The following is an 18256-nucleotide window of genomic DNA, read 5'->3' on the forward strand; positions in this document are numbered from 1 at the left end:
ACCAAACTCATGCAGCCAGACTCCATCAAGCCGGCATGAGGGGTACAGCCCTCAACTGGATCCGCTCCTTTCTCGCCGGCAGAACGGAAAGGATCAGACTCTCACCCTTCCTCTCCGAACCTACAGAGATCAAATGCGGAGTTCCCCAAGGATCATCGCTCAGCCCCACTCTCCTCAACATTTACATGTCCCCCCTCGCTGCCATTGTCAGGCAGCATGGGCTCAGCATTGCATCCTATGCCGATGACACCTAGCTCATCCTCTCCCTCACTAAGAACCCTGAACGTACCAGACTCAGCTTCCAGGAACGAATGAAGGATGTTGCAGCCTGGATGAACAACAACTGCCTAAAGCTCAACTCGGAGAAGACAGAGGTCCGCGTCCTTGGACCCTCCCCCTCGGCTTGGAACAACATCTGGTGGCCCTCCGCCCTCAGAAACTCACCCACCCGACAGACCACGCCCATAACCTCAGAATCATCCTAGAATCCTCCCTCACCATATCAAGATCCCCACCAGATCCACGCCGTCATCCTCCCCGTGCTTCTACTCCTGCTGCATCCTCCGCAAGACCTTCGAGTGGATCCCCAAAGCCAGAAATACCATCACCCACACACTCATCACCAGCAAACTTGACTACAGTAACGCCCTCTACGTTGGAATCAACAAATCCCTCCTCGCAAACTCCAGACCATCCAGAACACTGGAGCCCAACTCATTCTCGGAACCCCACAACATGAGCACATGACCCAGCACCTGCGAGACCTCAACTGGCTCTTGGTCAAGAAGAGAGTAACCTTCAAGCTCCTCACCCACACCTACAAATCCCTCCACAACATCAGACCCAAATACCTCAACAAAAAAGTCTCTTTCCATGTACCAAGCAGAAATCTCTGCTCCGCCGACCTGGCCATAGCAGAGACCCAGCGCATCCGCAGAACCAGAGCAGATGGAATAGTGTTGTAAAATAAATGCCATGCAGTCCGTGTAGTTTCTTGATGCTCCTTTATTCATGTTAGTTGGTAAGTCAAGTATATAAAGGAGGAACCCCACCAGGAGTGGCCTCCTGCCTCTCAGCCTACATTCAACTGCCAGACATCCACACAGAACATTCTAACAGGCTCTTGCATCACACATTCTATGCTGGGCAGCAGGGACAAGTACTACACATCTCCCTTCTTTAATTTGGCGAACAAGAGGTATGAATAGAAATTGCGGAGTTTAAATGAGCTAACAAGTCACATCACGCAATTTTAACATAAATGTAAAATCAGATAAGATTAGCAATTTAACATCTTCACAAACCAATCAGGCAAACTAATAAATAATATTCACACCACCTTCTCTCTTCCTTAAACAAAACATTACTCACACAACGAAATAACCAACACACTATCACGCCCACGCATTACATACTCAACCCAGAAACCAAACAAACCGACTGGCCAGGTCAGTTGGAGGCAAAAAGGTTCCAACTCACGGCGTGACAATATAACACTTAGATAAGAGACAACCTTCACACCACTTATGTCAAATATAAAGTCTGGTAAGCAACCAGAAGCTGCCACATACTCCACGTAGAAGTGTAGACATCCAGAAGTGGAACTCCAAGCTCCCTCAAACTCCATGTAAATATTTAAAATTGGAACTACAAGCTCCCTCGAACTCCATGTAAATATTTAAAATTGGAACTCCAAGCTCCCTCAAACTCCATGTAAATATCTAAAAGTGGAACTCCAAGCTCCCTCAAACTCCATGAAAATATTTAAAATTGGAACTCCAAACTTCCTCAAACTCCATGTAAATATTAAAAATTGGAACTCCAAACTCCCTCATACTCCATGTAAAAGGAAACATACGTTCCTATGACCAACACTGGGACATTTAAATTGTTAAAAAACTTCTCAAAACGCAAAAATGGGTTTAACTCCAAATAGCATGATACACATGTTCCTTGCAAAAAAAACATAGAGTACACACTACCCTGGAATAAACATCACTGTGAACTTACCACCCAGAAGTTCATCAACGTAGGGCATATACCACCACCCCACAAACACACCCCCCAGGGCACATATTACCCAAAAACAAAATTTGACCCAAACGGAACTCCAACCACACCATGAATTAACTGTCACCACAAAATATACCAACAATATGACCTCCCCAAGGATGAGCACTCAGCGTAACATATACAAATCCAGACCTTAAACTCCACCTTAAACTTAAACCGCACAAAATAACATTGCAATGACCAGAAAATAACATAATAAACAGTCTCGTGGTCTGATGAGCGATCTCTCACCCGAGGTCTTCAATCTCCACCCGTAGTCTGCTAGCATTGCTATAAACCCACAGAAGTCCAAAGAATCTACCGACATGCCTGCTGATGTACACACCCTCCATTGGTAATGTCATCTTCATTACGTTTTTCTGTAGTGTAACACAATGCATTTTACACTTTAAAGTTCTCACCCCACGTCTGCTGACACTGCTCACTGAGAGTGCTACGACTTCCTTGCAGTTTCCAAGAAACGCGGCTGCAGTATCCATGGCCACGACTCCAGTAGCGTTCCCACACAACTATGTGTGTTAATAGATATCTGCGTCAAACTTTTAAGATGGCGGCACGTAGATTACGTTGTCCCGGGTGGCTACCGGCACGTTAGAGCATCCTATCGTCCATAAGCAGCACAAGATTCTCGAGCCACCCCACGTAGGATCAGATGTCACAGATGTCACGCGGGCAAGGTAAGGTGCGCGTGCATAACCGACTTTTCACAGAGGTTTAAACATCGCACTTCAACGGCTTTTGCAATCACAATCCGGTTAATTAAAAACTTGTACCCGGCATGGCTCCAAATTGAATAACAGTCCTCCAAAAATGCTTTACTCCATGTTACATGCTCCCAAATAAATTATCGAAGTGAATTTCCAACGCTGTGCTATAATCTCTCTCTCTGGGGTCATAAGCAGTTGAGCACCGTGTGCATATGATGAAAGTGAAGTTCTTAAGTGCAATACGACACACGTTCATGTAAACCTTGACGAAATTTAAAATTCTCCACAGACGCACAAATTATCAATAAATCTCACGTTGTCTGCACAAATTATCAATAAACCTCACATTGTCTCAAGAATGTCCAATTGCTCGGTTTAAATGTCTAAAAACAGTAGTTCAGAGGTCAAACTCTCATGCCACATAACGCAGTACACTGTCTATTGATATTAAGCTTAAACTTGCACTTTCAAATCTTTGGGCGACCGATTTCGTGGTCACTGGTGGGGTCTCCTAGTGCCAGTAAGCTTAAACACGCATACATAGAGAGTTTTTACCTTTTTTAAATCTTCCTTTTCTGTTCTTTTCTCTTGAATTTTCTTAAATGTTCGTTCTCTGTTCTGTTCTCTTAGATTTTCTTTTTTATAATATCAATACTCTTTTCCCCTTGTAGGTTCTTCAATTTGCTCGTAGGTAGTTTTCTGCAGGTTTTACTCCAAAATGTCGCCAAAAATGTTGTAAAATAAATGCCACGTAGTCCATGTAGTTTCTTGATGCTCCTTTATTCATGTTAGTTGGTAAGTCAAGTATATAAAGGAGGAACCCCACCAGGAGTGGCCTCCTGCCACTCAGCCCACATTCAACTGCCAGACATCCACACAGAGCATTCTAACAGGCTCTTGCATCACACATTCTATGCTGGGCAGCAGGGACAAGTACTACAAATAGCCTTCTCCTACGTCGCGGAAAAGGACTGGAACAGTCAACATCAGACGCTCCTCTACCCTGCACACCTTCAGGCAGAGCCTCAATATCTTTCTCTTCAGCTGATCTAGAGCTGCATCTCCCTCCCCCCTAGCACCTTGAGACCCTCACGGGTGAGTAGTGCACTCTATAAACCCCTGATTGATTGATTGATTATATGTTGTTGAAATAGAATTACAATGAAGACTATCGATATACAGACGTTATAAATCTGCTTGTACTGTCTCAATACTCTGTATTACAAGATAACAATGTAGAACAATGTGGGGTGCTCCTTCTCATGGTTGGGGGCGATGATGGTGGGAGAGGGACAGTTGGGATATTCTATAGATGGGTTTCTAATAACCCAATAAAAAAGGAGAAAAAAGCCCACAAAAAACAAAGGCACTGGGGGATGGGCCCTCCAGGGCCTAATGAGACTTGGCGAGGAGAGCCACGTGGCCGACCTCCCCTTTTAAAAAACATATGGCCCTGCAAGGTGGGGAGTCCAGGGCATAAGGGACGGGAGTCATCTGGCTCGTTTCCTCCTTAAAATACATAAGGCCCTGGGGGATGGGGTCCCCAGTGCCCAATGAAACGCGGGAGGGAGGCCACATGGCACCCTTCCCTTTTTCATTAGTTTGGCTACAGGGTAAAGGATCTCTGGGCCAAATGAGGCTCAGGAGGAGGCTGTGCCTCCTCCCACATGACTTTTTATTATATTTGGCCCTGGGGGATATGTCCCTGGGGACCCAAAAAAACTTGGGTAATGGGGCTGCATGGCCCCCTTAAATTCTTTTTCATATTTGGCCTTGGAGGACAGGGTCCTAAAGGTGAATTGAAGGTCAGTAACGGATGCTAAATTCTCCTTTCCCTTAATATATATGTTTTGGCACTAGGAAATGGGGTCCCGGGGCCTAAAGGTGAACCCTATGCTATGCATTGCAAAGGCTGTGCGCAGTGTGGAGTTGGTAGCCTGCTGAGGGTTTGGTCACAGGGCCTGGTGGCAGGCCAAGCCCTGTGATTAACCCTCTGCTGTGCACGGCCAAAGGTTGTACACATAGTGGGGTTGGCTGCCTGTGGGGAGTTGGAAGCAGGGCCAGTCCAGAGCACAGGCCCTATTTCTAACCCCATGCCATACACAAGCGAGGGGCATGCTTGGTGTGGGGTTTGGTTGCGTCCAGTTGACTGCCTGTGGGGAGTTGAAAGCAGTGCCTGGCTGTAGCCAAGGTCCTGCAATCAACCCCACTGTGTGCAAGATGAAATGTTGTGTGCAGCCTGGGTTAGCTGTCTGCGGGGAGTAGGCTGACTCAGGAGAGTTGGCCACTGTTGCCAACCCCCTGCTATGTATAGCCAAAGGCCATGCGTAGTCTGGAGTTGGCTGCCTGTGGGGAGTTACAGAAAGGCCCTGCAGCCAACCCTCTGCTGCACCCAACTGAAGGCTGTGTGAAATAGGCTGTTCCCTTTATGTATGGTAATAAAATATTACTTTACATGAAAAAAACTAGAAATTCACTAAATAAATAAAGGTCAAATTAACGTTATTCAATTACAAACACAAATACTTAGATGACGTTATATTTAGGTGAATATGTCAATGACAAAATTAATGCTTTGAACTGAAAAAACACAGAAATTCGGCTACTATGGTTAGCAGAGCTAACTGTAATGTGTGCCGCCATTGTGCACTTCTTATGACCTCACATATTACATCACTGATATAGAATATCATTTATGACATCACTGTTGACATCTCAAATATGTGCTTTATTCCAAAGTTATTGCAAATATATAGTTTATGCAATGGCAGCCTTCCTAACTAGAATTTAAGGGGTTGCATTTTTGCAGTAAGGTAACAATAAATTTGATGAGGCCTCACATATATAAGCAATGTAGTAACTCTTGAGCTAAAACTTTTCCTTAATGTATCTACTACGATGTACTGGATATGCACCGTCTAGCATTGGAGACAGTGTAACTGTATGCACTGCATGCCTCTTAAATTGAGACACTACGTACAGAGTGCAGCGTCCTCGGGCTGTCTTCATTTGACTGGTGTTCAGCCATGGTGCTCACTTTTACTCTGCTACTACTATGACGCTTCATCATCCTGATCCTTGCTGTTGTCATCATCCACATGACAACTATAAAAGAATCTTCAATGGCATCCTTGACAAAACAAGGGAAACACTGTAAAGACTGCAGTTTTATATAGGGTTGGCCAGAACTCATGGAGTTTCAATCTCTGGAATTCCATGGAGTTACCTAAAAACAGAGTTCGTCGAGTAGTGGAAGTTTAGCACCGGGAGCTTGTTATGCAGTGTAAAATCAGCTCAAATGGCACCAGGCGGCACACCAGTGGGCATTACTTTTTTACTGCCAATCGAGTAGATTTTCCACGTGAGCTGCAGCTTTTTCACTGCTAGCAGCAGCTTTCTCAACACGAATGGTGGCGACCTTCCACGACCGCCCACATTGAGAAATCTTGCCAGGAGGCATTCTGGCACTCGAAAATAACTCTAGGGGACACAAATTCTCACTTGCCCTCACCAACTTAACGTTGGTGAGCCGCCCACAAGGAAAAACTGCAGCACACAGCAGTTGGAGGAGTATTGCTGGAACTCTGCATTCCAAGCAGAATCCAGAGTGGGCACAACTCTGGAAACTCTGTGGATTTTTCCCCACACCCCTAGTTTTATGCAGCCTATCTCAAATTGAGCCTCAGATTGATGCCACCCTTAACCCCTGCACTTCTGTCAATCCATTGGCCACAGGTCAAGCCAAACATTATTGCTAAGTGTATATTTTTAAAGTGTCTTCATCATGACATGCCATTCGAATGTTATTTCCCTTTTGTGCCATGAAAAAGCATGTTCAAACAAAGGTTAGCTGATTATGCTATGCATGTATGCTCAGAATATGCATATCTTGAGTGCGAAATCTGAATTTATGCAGATTTAATGTATCCATGCAAAAAAAAATTCCAGAGTGTTCTTGGTGTGTCATACATATCTATGAATTTGTTAAGCACAGTTTTACTTTTTCAGGGTTTTCTATGCAATGTACATACTTAGACATTGTTTTTAGGTCGAGCCTAGCGTTGCAGCGCATGCGCTGATTGCTTTGCGACGCATGCAGTATTCAGTATAGCGTGGATGCTTCGTGGAAGCTGCGCCCACTCTCTGCCCACATTTTTCATTGGCTTGTGTCTTACATGCTGCCTTCTGATTTGTTGTAGGCTTGTTTGTGCCTCTCCATGATGCTCATGTCATCATTTGTGTCCTTCCATGGTCCTGGTGCTTTACTGCACAGACTACTTTCTTCTCCCCCCTTTCACCCCTCCCGCAATCCGATGCCTTCTTGCCCGCCCCCCTTCATGCCTTGGCGCCCACAAGCATTCCCGTTTGCAATACAATAGGTCTCGGGTAAATGCGAGTACTATTGCATTGCCAATGCTTGTTCATAAATGTTTGTGCCTGCGCACTCTCTTTTCCTTTTCCTTCGCTCGATGAAGGCATTGATAATCCCGTCTTCCCCCCTCCCTCCTCGCGCTCGGAGCCCTCCCCCACCCTCCAAGCACACACACGCAGTTGAGGGTTTCTCACATCAGAGAGACCTCGCACTGCGTATCCCCCCTCCAGCACTTGCACTCCCCCCTGCATGCCTCTGTTTACTCCAGGAGTGGCGACGAGTGCAGGTGATTAACCCTTTCTTTCCTCGTTATTAATATATAACAGTTAAAACAAGGGCGGAGTCACCGCTCTGATGAAGCAGACCCTATAGTTGTTAATTGCTGTGCATGAGTTTACAATTATTATTTAGTGCTGTCATTGGTTTAAAAAAAATAATTGTTACAGAGTTTTGAATAGCGCAAACTTGACACAAATCAGGTATCAAAGCACTTTACATAGCACCAGTTGCATTACATGAGGACACATTAATTTTTGTTGGGCACAGGGAGATTACGTGATTTGCCCAGAATCACAGCATGTTTAGCGTCATTGCCGAGACTCGAACCCAGTTCCCAGATTCGAGGTCAACCATCCTAGCCATTAGGACAACTCCTCATCCCAATTGTTGACTATAAAGTTGCCTCAAATGCAGACACGACAGGAACTTAGAGTACATTTCGAAGCGCGTCTTTAAATGTAATAGAAGGCGCCAGACTGTAATGCACACAGCTGGTGTACCCTTAGAACTAGTGAACTTACTAGACTGCATTCAATTGATGTGTCTATCTGCAGCATTCCTTTCCATCAGCGTTCCTCTCGTCCACTGTGTGTGTGTGCGCGACTGAACCATTTGTTAACTCTAATCAGGTAAGGCCGTTTTTTACACTTTATTTTATTGCATAAAGAACTGTACGGTGCACTGTAGTTGCATGCTCCTGCATTACAGTGAATGATACCTCCTTGAAGCAGTATTCACTGTGCTGTGTGAAGTCTGTTGTGGGCCTCGGAGATCCCTCTCTGCCCCGTCCTGAGCTCTCAGTCTGCCTTCCCTCCTTGTGATTTATGAACAATACATTTAGAAACAGCGCATGTGAACTCATGTCATTGCACCCCGCCCATCCTCAGGTCAGTAAACACACATTTCATTACAAGTCCTTTACGGCTGGACATTACCCTGTGTCACCTTTTTTTTGCATATATAAAGCATCTGCACAAGAGAAAGGCTGCCATTTGTTTACGTAGTGTGACTTCTAAGGTTTGTTACCTGAACGTATTTGACAGATTAAATGTGAGTGTTTGCTGTTGCTCCAGGGCGCACATTTCCATGTTATTTCTTTTTATCTTTGGCGTATGTTACCTTCGGGTGAGGTTAGCGCCTAGCCAAACTGGAAAATATTCTAATTAGTACTTACTCTTTTTGTGTGGTTCTTGATTGTATCCATCTTCCCCCTGTGGCTTTTTCACGTCTCAGTCCCCTTTCCCATGTTCCCACTGATGACGCCATTTATGAGGTGGTTTTTAGGTCTCGCTCGAGACCTATTGCTGTTAAGTCGGCTCTCAAGGGACATAGACAGGGGCACGTGCGGCGATTTCACAGCGTGAACGCGCATGCCCAGCCCCCTGGAGCCGTGCACATCTCCAGATTGCCAGCCATGCCTCTCTCAGTCGCATGCACGCGCACAATCACACACACGCAAGCACACACACGCTCACACACACAGGCGCACCCCCCCCAACCTGCTCACACGCACACACACACACACACACAGTCACACACGCACACCCATACACTCCAAGTGCCCATCTCTGTCTCGCTAGCCTGATGCACCAAAAAACACTTCCCCCCTACTCACCGGGCTGACTCAGGACTCCCCCGCTGCTCTCCAGGCCGGTCTTTCCTCCTCAGGTGTGTGTCAGCGGCTCAGGCTTGGCAGCAGGTGGGGCTCTCCATGATCACGCACCGCAAATCTCCCGGCTGGCTTCACAGATGACGAGTTTCCTAGACGTCCAATGTGCACGCTCACGGTACACGTAACAACGCACAGCGTGACTGAGTGTGCGCCCGTACAGCTGAGGCGCATGCTCGCACGCTCACGACATTATCCTTTGCTCGCTCCCTTCAGCAGGGCCGCACTGGGAAGGCAGGCACTGAGCGATGATGGGCCGGGGTCTTAGGGTGGGTAGAGTTGTGTTTTTAGGGGCTCCGTTACAGCCCACGGCTACCAGTGCATGTCCGTTGTTTCCTTCCTGTTGCTGGAGCAGTAGGAGCTCTGTGCTTTTTCTGACCCTTCCCTTGTCACCTCGGCCCCAATGTCTTCCAGGCCTTGGTGGATGAGCGGTGTGTTTGCCTAGGCCTGCTGCAACGACACCTTTCCCAGAGGAACAGGCGTGCTTTCTCTTCCGTTTGTTTTCCATACGACGTTGTCCGTGCCCTATTTACTCCCCCCCCCCTTGTCCGTGATCTCTTTACTCCCTCCCCCCCTTGTCCGTGATCTCTTTACTCCCGCCCGTTGTCCGTGATCTCTTCACTCCCGCCTCCCTCCCATTGTCCATGCTGTCTTTACTACCGCCCCCCCACCCGTTGTCCGTGCCCTATTTACTCCCGCCCCCCACCCGTTGTCCGTGATCTCTTTACTTCCTCCCCCCGCCCGTTGTCCGTGATCTCTTTACTCCCGCCTCCCTCCCATTGTCCCTGCTGTCTTTACTACCGCCCCCCACCCGTTATCCGTGCCCTATTTACTCCTGCCTCCCACCCGTTGTCCGAGATCTCTTTACCCCCACCCGTTGCCCGTGCACGTCACGTGGTCTGCAGCATGACCCTGGGACGGGGCTGCGAATACAACAGTGGCACCTGGTACTGTCACTGCCAGTGCTGATGGAGGGAGAGGACAGGATTGACCCTTGCTCATGTGAAGGTCATGTGAATGGCATGTTAGCACAGACAGTAAATACAGAGTGTGAGCTGAGCCTCCAGCTGAAATGGGCGGGACCAACAAAGGTAAGTGACAGGCGTCCAGACTGACATTGTATAAAGTATATAAAGTGTTGAAATTAATTTAAAGTCTATATAAACCACCTCCCTCCATGAGAACATAACATATCATAACATTACATGACAAAACATGACATACCATAACATAGCATAACATTACATGAATGAATTGAATTGAAATAACATTTATAATGCGCAACTAAGCCCGTAGGCATCAAGGCGCCTAACCAAATAAAATCAAAAAAGGCAAAACCAGAGCTAGGGATAGGCTTTGGCAAATAGCCACGTCTTAAGGGCCTTTCTAAAGGCTTGCTTTGAGGGAAGGGTTTTAATCTCAGACGGCAGAGAGTTCCACAACCTTGGAGCCAAAGTTGAAAAGGCTCTGCCACCCCACCTAGCTCTACGGACACGGGGGATTGATAGCAAGAATTTGTTAGCAGAGCGCAAGGATCTGGAAGGGGTATATGGAATTAACAGATCCCTCAGGCCTCCAGATTTGTTAGTGGCCAGGGCCCCATAGATCAAACAAAGGGACTTAAAAGAAATCCTGGCCTCAATTGGAAGCCAATGCAATGCTTTCCTGGCAGCCGTGGCAGAGGCCCGCCTAGGGAGATCTAGCACAAACTTCGCAGCAGCATTCTGCACCATTTGAAGTCGAATTATCAGACTCTTGTTAATGCCAAGGTATAAGGCATTACAATAATCTAGTCTTGAGCCTATTAATGCTATTACAATTTGCTTTCTGGCTTGAGGGGACAGGTAATGTTTTATCTTCCTCAGGATGTTCATTATGCCCCAGCAGGTGGAAATAGTCCTACTTACTTGCTGACCCAACCCCAAAAAAGGGTCAATCATGACTCCTAGGTTCTTGGCCAGGGCAGTGGGTGTTGGGCACACGCCCAAAGATGAAGGCCACTATTCCGCAGACCAAATGTCCTCCTTACCTCCGAACACCAGAATTTCTGTCTTCTCGCCGTTGAGCTTCAATGAATTGCAAATCATCCATTGAGCCATTGCCTCCATGCAGTGTCTAAAATTGGAGGCAGCCAAGATGGCAGGTTGGGCGAGAGACATCAATATCTGCGTGTCGTCGGCGTAGGAGACTACCTCCATCCCGTAAGATCTAATGAGCCTGGCAAGTGGGGTCACATAGATGTTAAAAAGGGTCGGACTTAATGCCGACCCCTGAGGGACCCCACACTGCACAGGAAGGGATGGAAATAGGAACTCCCCCAGCTTAACTCTCTGTTCCCTCTGGCCGAGGAAGGAGGTCAGCAAACTAAGTGCGGACCCCTCAACCCCTATCTCCCTCAGACGAGATGTTAACACTGAGGGAGACAGGGTATCAAACGCAGCCGTAAGATCTAGCAGGATAAGGAGAGTAATCTGGCCCTTATCCACTCTAGTGCGGATGTTATCAAGCACAGTGGTAAGGGCCGACTCCGTACTATGCTCTCTCCGGAATCCATGCTGCGAGTGATCTAAAAGGCCAGAGGTTTCCAAGAAGGCAGCAAGATGCTGGTTGAGATGTGTTTCCAACATCTTTGCTGGGGCTGGGAGCAGCGAAATGGGGCGGAAGTTTTTGGCAACACCCGGGTCCAATGTAGGCTTTTTTAACAGTGGTTTCACCACCGCTCTTTTCCATTGTAGCGGGAAGGTCCCATCTCTCATTGCCCTGTTCATGATCTCTAATAGCAGAGGCAGGAGAGTCTCCTTGCATTGTTTAAGAAGTTTCAGGGGGCAAGGGTCTAAGGGAGACCCCGACCTAGTCTTGAGTAGGAGAACTGCAAGTTCCTGTAGGGAGAGGGGTGGAAAGCTGGAAAAACACCCTGACTGGACCTCTTCGGAAGATGTTAATGGGGGGACAGGAAAGCACGGAGAGGAAGATAGTGCCGACCTCTGAGATTCTAAAGCCGAATAAATGTCCACAATTTTAGATTGAAAGAATTGTGCAACATCATTACAGAGCTGCTGTGAGCTAACAACAGGGTCCGGCACTTTCAATGATGTGAGCGTGTCTACGATCTTAAACAGCTCTTTCGGCGAGGAGAGTGAGGAAGTCAGAGAGGTGAAATACTCTTGTTTAGTCCTTATCACCTCCATTTTGTACTTCTTTAGGAGGGTTTTGTGACTATCCCTCTCTCGCGGATCCCAGCTAGTCCTCCAAAGGCGTTCCTGTCTTCTAACTCCCTGCCTAAGGACTCTTAATGATTCCGAGAACCACGGTGCCGATGGGCTTTTCCTCGCGGAGTAACGGAGTGAGGCAGGGGCCAAGTCATCAATAGCTGTTTTGATGGCAGTATCCAACCTCTCTACTGCATTACCTACGTCCTCCTCTGAGGTGATCATCCGACTGGGCAATCTAGGGGCGAGCATGTCATTGGTAATGCTTTTGAAGTTACGCCTCAATTCCATTTTACTTGGCTCATTCACCTTGCTCTTGACAGTAGGGATCGTTAATTCTAAAGGGATCGCAAAATGGTCCGACCAAGAGAGAGGGATGGGAGTCCCAATGGTCAGCCGGGGGTCGTTGGAAAAGACCCCATCCAGCATATGACCTGCTTGATGGGTGGGATCATTGACTAGCTGTTTCATCCCACATCCGGAGAAAATATCCAATAGGGATAGAGTTTCCTTTGACTCCAGATTTTCCAAATGGAAATTCATGCCCCGCAGAACAGTAAGATGCTCACAGCCAAAGTGTGGCTCTAAAATAGTGAGCATGTGATGACCAAAATCTGTTCTGGTCCCCGGTGGTCTATAAATGAGGAAGCCCGTAAACGGAACTGCATATGATCCGTTGATAGAAAACTGAAGGGCCTGAAAGGAGTTTTGCGGTGTGGAGAGTGGTATAGTATGGCAGGAAAAGCAGTCTCTGTGAAGGATGCCCATCCCCCCCCCCGATACGTCCCACTCTATCCTCCCTCACCAACGAATAACCATCCGGTACTGCCTCAACCAAATCAGGTCCCGAGGAGTCCTTGGCCCACGTTTCTGTGATGAAGACCCAGGCGGGTTTTCTGGACAAGACGAAATCCTTAAATGCGAGATTATTCTTAATCAAAGACCTCGCATTTATGAGAAACCCCTTATCGCTCCTCATCGTGATTCCCGATTTCGCACTTGAACCTACCGGTGTGACGACCGCAATAGGAGCCGACACCGTAAGAGTAGGCCAAAAACAGTGACAGCCTGGGGAGGTCAAAAGCGACTCTGGGGCGTACCTATGATGGCAAGGCAGTGTGGGAGGCTTGAGAGTCAGCAGGTCCTGCCAGGAATAGCTGATCTCAGTGAACTCACTGTCAGCATGTCCAGTCTCCCAGCCATCCAGCCCGTCCTTAGCGCGGACGGGCGCAGACAGGCTGGACTCTGGCGTGACTCCGGCGTTACTGCGGCACACACGCCGCGCGCACACGCTGCGCGCTTGCATGTCTCGCCTATATAGGGCTCTAGCGAGTCAGCCTGACTGCTAGAGCGCTCCCTGGACTGGCGACCTACCTACCCCCAAGATGGCGCCTATGTTAACAGAAAGCGCGAAACGCGCTGTATAGGACCCGCTGAAGCCGCAGTGAATGGCCCAATTATGGTGCAAGTGAGTGGGATAATTTAAAAACAGGGGAAAAGTGCTAAAAAAGTAATTTAAATGAGCAGACAAAAACGGGAAATTTTTAATTTACAGAGCGCCTAAATACCACAGCACAGCGCGCAGCAAAGGTAAGCCTTAACATGCCATAACATACCATAGCATATCATACATTTATCAATCACGCATTCATCCCCTGGGACATCTTGGCACTAAATAACAGGTGCGTTTGTTATCCAACTCAGTGGTACTCACTTTATCAATCTTGTAAGGATGAAAGGTTGAGTGGACCTTTGGCCATTGGCCCAAACACAGACTCCTGGATGGACGCATTAGTCCACTGACCTACCGGACCTGGGTATGACCATTAATAAACCATAAACCTCTATGCTCCTTAAGTATAAACAATACATATACATCAATGTAAGCGTTCCTAAACCATGGATAACCAAACTTACAATGTCTACATCATGTACGTCCACGCCCAGTGTGCATCAACCCAGCGTGACCTTCATGGCGGTTTATAATCTGCTGGCAATCATCCCCACTTATCATGTATAGACAATGTACGTCACTGCTGATTGCGTATCACACAAGGACATCTCTGCTGGTGCCACATGAGACATAAACAGCCATAGTTCTTGTGCTCCCCATACCACCTCAGTTCAGACCCAGCATTATGCAAATCAGTCTTGACCCCCACCCGTTGTCCGTGCCCTATTTACTCCTGCCCCCCACCCGTTGTCTGTGATCTCTTTACTCCCGCTCGTTGCCCGTGCCCTCTTTACAAAGTTGTCCGTGATCTCTTCACTCCCGCCCCCCGCCCATTGTCCCTGCTGCCTTTACTCCCGCCCCACCCGTTGTCTGTGATCTCTTTACTCCTGCCTCCCTCCCATTGTCCCTGCTGTCTTTACTCCCGCCCTCACCATTGTCCGTGATCTCTTTACTCCTGCCTCCCTCCCATTGTCCCTGCTGTCTTTACTCCCACCCCCCACCCATTGTCCGTGATCTCTTTACTTCCTCCCCCAGCCCGTTGTCCGTGCCCTTTCTACTCCCGCCCCCCACCCGTTGTCTGTGATCTCTTTACTTCCGCCCGTTGCCCGTGCCCTCTTTACAAAGTTGTCCGTGATCTCTTCACTCCCGCCCATTGTCCCTGCTGTCTTTACTCCCGCCCCCTTCCTCACTTACTGGATTTGCAAGCTAAACGAAGGTGCGGATTGCAAGGTAATGCGCAAACACATACAAGTTTCACTGCTAAATAGATATTCACGTTGGCTTTCATTTACCAGCATTTGCAGTACAGTAAGTATAACAAAGAGCATTCACTTTGTTTTCGGTGGACATACCATACACAATGTTCCAGCCCGTCCATAGGTTAATATTTTATTGATCAGTAAATATAGAAAAATAACACACAACAAAAAAATGTATTTAATTTTAAAAACATTACACATCATATCACAACTCACCACGACATTCCACACCATGCCACTGCCCTCACGTCACTATACTAAGCACAACTTGCACACAAACTTTACAGTACCCTCTTACCCCCTCACCCCCCTCATCCTCACCCTCACATACCCTCACCCACACACCCTCTCAACCTCACACACCCTCACATACCTTCACCCTCACACCCCCTCACCCTTACCCTCACCCTCACACCCCCTCACCCTTACCCTCACACCCCCTCACCCTTACCCTCACCCTCACTCACACTCTCTCACCCTCGCACACACTCTCACCCCTCTCACCCTCAACCCCCCTCTCACCCCCTCCCACCCTCACACCCCATTTCACCCTCACACCCCCTTTCACCCTCACACCCCCTCTCACCCTCACTCACCCTCACACACCCTTGCACCCCCTCACCCTCGCACCCCCTCATCCTCATACCCCCTCACCCCCCTCATCCTCACATCCCCTCACTCTCAAACTCCCTCACACCCCCACTCCCTCACACTACACAGCCCCCCGCACACTCACACCCCCACACACTCACACCCCCACACCCTCACACCCCTCACCCTCACACCCCCTCACCCACCCTCACACCCCCTCACTCTCGCACACCCTCACACACCCTCATTCACACACACCCTCACACACCCTCACCCTCTCGCACACCATCACCACTCTACTGCCCTCACTCTACTGCCCTCCCTCTACCGCCCGCCCTCACTCTACCGCCCTCCCTCTACCACCCTCACTCTACCGCCCTCACTCTACCGCCCTCACTTTACCGCCCTCACTCTACCACTCTACCGCCCTCACTCACTCTACCGCCCTCACTCACTCTATCGCCCTACCTCTATCTATCTATTGCCCTCCCTCCCTCACTCTATCTATCTATCGCCCTCCCTCACTCTATCTATCAACCTCCCTCACTCTATCTATCGCCCTCCCTCTATCTATCGCCCTCCCTCTATCTATCGCCCTCACTTTATCGCCCACCCTCCCTCTATCTATCTATCGCCCTCCCTCTCTTCCACCCACCTCCTTCTCTAACTCCCTGTTCTCTTCTCTTCTCCTGTGCTGATCTGCTGTTCTCTTCCACCGCCTCCTTCTTTAACTCTCTGTTCTCTTTTGCTGATCTGCTGCTCTCTTCCACGCCGCCTCCTTCTTTAACTCCATGTTCTCTTCTCCTGTGCTGATCTGCTGCTCTCATCCACCCCACCTCCTTCTTTAACTCCCTGGTCTCTTCTCCTGTGCTGATCTGCTGTTCTCTTCTACCCGCCTCCTTCTGTAAATCCCTGTTATCTTCTCCTGTGCTGATCTGCTGCTCTCGTCCACCCCAACTCTTTCTTTAACTCCCTGTTTGCTTCTCTTCTCCTGTGCTGATCTGCTGTTCTTTCACTCCACCTCCTTCTCTAACTCCCTGTTCTCTTCTCCTGTGATAATATGTTGTTCTCTTCCACCCGCTTCCTTCCTTAACTCCCTGTTCTCTTCTCCTGTGCTGAACTGCTGTTCTCTTCCACCCGCCTCCTTCTTTAACTCCCTGTTCTGTTCTCCTGTGCTGATCTGCTCTCTTCCACCCGCCCCCTTCCCTAACTCCCTATTATCTTCTGATGTGCTGATCTGCTGCTCTCGTCCACCCCAGCTCCTTCTTTAACTCCCTGTTCGCTTCTCTTCTCCTGTTCTGATCTGCTGTTCTCTTTCACCCCACCTCCTTCTCTAACTCCCTGTTCTCTTCTCCTGTGCTAATATGTTGTTCTCTTCCACCCGCTTCCTTCCTTAACTCCCTGTTCTCTTCTCCTGTGCTGAACTGCTGCTCTCTTCCACCCCACCTCCTTCTTTATATCCATGTTCTCTTCACCTGTGCTGATCTGCTGCGCTCTCCTACCCTGCCTCCTTCTCTAACTCCCTGTTCTCTTCTCTTCTCCTGTGCTGATCTGCTGCTCTCTTGCAACCCGCCTCCTTCTTTAACTCCCTGTTCTCTTCTCCTGTGCTGATCTGCTGCTCTCTTCCACCCGCCTCCTTCTTTAACTCTATGTTCTCTTCTACTGCGCTGTTATGCTGCTCTCTTCCACCCACCTCCCTCTCCAACTCCTTGTTATCTTCTCCCAAGCTGATCTGTTGCTCTCTTCCACCCGCCTTCTTCTTTATATCCATGTTCTCTTCACCTGTGCTGATCTGCTGCTCTCTTCCACCCCGCCTCCTTCTTTAACTCTGTTCTTTTCTCCTGTGCTGATCTGCTGTTTCCTTCCACCACCTGCTTCTCTAACTCCCTGTTCTCTTCTCCCATGCTGATCTGCTGTTCTCTTCCTCCCGCCTCCTTTTCTAACTCCCTGTTCTCTACTCCTGTGCTGATCTGCTGCTCTCTTCCACACCGCCTCCTTCTTTAACTCTGTTCTTTTCTCCTGTGCTAATCTTCTGTCTCTTCCACCCGCCTCCTTCTTTAACTCCATGTTCTCTTCTCCTGTGCTGATCTGCTGCTCTCTTTCACCCCACATCCTTCTTTAACTCCCTGTTCGCTTCTCTTCTCCTGTGCTGATCTCCTACTCTCTTCCACCCTCCTCCTACTTTAACTCCCTGTTCTGTTCTCCCGTGCTGATCTGCTGCTCTCTTCCACCCGCCTCCTTCTCTAACTCCCTGTTCTATTCTCTTCTCCTGTGCTGATCTGCTGCTCTCTTCCACCCCACCTCCTTCTTTAACTCCCTGTTCTCTTCTGCTGTGCTGATCTGTTCCTCTCTTCCACCCAACTCCTTCTCTAACTCCTTATTCTCTTCTCTTCTCCTGTGCTGATCTGCTGCTCTCTTCCACCCCACCTCCTTCTTTAACTCCCTGTTCTCTTCTGCTGTGCTGATCTGTTCCTCTCTTCCACCCACCTCCTTCTCCAACTCCTTGTTCTCTTCTCTTCTCTCGTGCTGATATGCTGCTCTCTTTCACCGTGCCTCCTTCTCTAACTCCCTGTTCTCTTCTCTTTTCCAGTGCTGATCTGCTGCTCTCTTCCACCCCACCTCCTTCTTTAACTAACTGTTCTCT

The sequence above is a fragment of the Lissotriton vulgaris genome, chromosome 4_1 (assembly GCF_964263255.1).
Source record: "Lissotriton vulgaris chromosome 4_1, aLisVul1.2, whole genome shotgun sequence".
Taxonomy (NCBI): domain Eukaryota; kingdom Metazoa; phylum Chordata; class Amphibia; order Caudata; family Salamandridae; genus Lissotriton; species Lissotriton vulgaris.